Below are 1,802 nucleotides of genomic sequence, written 5' to 3' on the forward strand. Positions count from 1 at the left end.
GGCCCGGGCTAGATTCAAACCCACCACCTTAGGTGTATGTGGCTGGCGCCTTAGCCACTTGAGCCACAGGTGCTGAGCCTATAATACTAATTTTTAATTAATGAATTAATTGATTATTATTATTTTTTTTTTGCAGTTTTTGGCCGGGGCTGGGTTTGAACCTGCCATCTCGGGCATATGGGGCCGGTGCCCTACTCCTTTGAGCCACAGGTGCCACCCTTTTTTCTATTTTTTGAGACAGAGCCTCACTCTGTACGCCAGGGTAGAGTGCAGTAGTATCATGATAGTTTACTGCAACCTCAAACTCCTGGGCTCAAGTGATCCTTCTACCTCAGCTTCTCCAGTAGCTGGGACCACAGGTGCCCGCCACCAGGCTTCGCAAATTTTTCTATGATTTTTAGAGATGAGGGTCTTGCTCTTGCTCAGGCCAGTTTCAAACTCTGAGTTAAGTAATCCTTTTGTCCTGGCCTCCCAGAGTGCTAGGATTACAGGCTTGAGCCACTGCTCAGCCTTTTTCTTATTTTTTGTGATGAAGCATCCTCATTATTTTAACTGTTGTCAGCTATTTACAAAAACATTTTGTTTTGAACTAATTCCAGATTTAACAAAAGTTGCAAAAATAGCACACTTTCTATGTTCTCTTCATTCGGCTTCACAGGATATTAACAACTTATATAACCCAGTATAAAGATCAATATCAGGAAATTAACATTTATGTAATACATACATACAGCATATATACAATACAAAATGATAATTAATTTACAGACCTTATTCAGATTTATTCAATTATTTTATCAATGGCTTTCCTGTGGTCTAGGATCCAGACTAGTGTCAAATATTAAAGTTAGAGTCGGTGTAGTGGCTCACGCCTATAATCCTAGCACTCTGGGAGGCCAAGGGTGGTGGATCGCTTGAGCTCAGGAATTCAAGACCAGCCTGAACCAGAGTGAAACCCCTATCTCTAAAAATAGCTGGATGTTGTGGCAGGTGCCTGTAGTCCCACTTACTTGTGAGGCTGAGGCAAGAGAATCACTTGAGCTTAAGAGTTGTGAGCTGCAATGCCAGGGCACTCTGCTGAGGGTGACAAGGTGAGACTGTCTCAAAATAAAAAAATAAAAAATAAAGTTAGTTATCATATCTCTCAGTTTTCCTTGATGTAGGACAATTCCTCAGTCATGACCTTGACACTTTGTAAAGAGTATTGGCCAATTATTGATGCTTCTCAAATTTACTTTGATATTTCTTCTTGACTAAATTCAAGTCATAGGGTGGCACCTGTGGCTCAAAGGAGTAGGGTGTTGGCCCCATATACTGGAGGTGGCAGGTTCAAACCTGACCCCGGCCAAAAACTGCAAAAAAAAAAAAAAATTCAAGTTATAAAATTTTACAAGAAAGCCTTATAAGTAATCATTAATTTGTGAGGGCTGCCATCACAGACTGTGGGTGGCTTAAACAAGAGAAATTTATTTTCTCACAGTTCTGGGGGCTAGAAGTTCAAGATCAAGATGTTGGGCAGATCTAGGGTCTTCTGAGGCCTTTCCCCTTTGGCTTGCAGATGGCCTTTTTTTGTGTACATGACATTCGTCATTTCTATCTTGATATCCTCTTTTTATAAGGACATCAGTCAGATTGGATTAGGGCTGTCCTTGATGGTCTCTTTTTAATTACTGTATTTTGCCACATATACATGTAATGTATACTTTTGGCCCAAATTTTTGAGGGAAAAATAAGGATGCACGTTGTACATGGGTAGTATTAATTATCTACATAAATGTTTTAAATTCTTTTTTTTTTTTTTT

Source organism: Otolemur garnettii, unplaced genomic scaffold (genome assembly GCF_000181295.1).
Source record: "Otolemur garnettii isolate 467f Iridium unplaced genomic scaffold, OtoGar3 scaffold00058, whole genome shotgun sequence".
Lineage (NCBI taxonomy): Eukaryota > Metazoa > Chordata > Mammalia > Primates > Galagidae > Otolemur > Otolemur garnettii.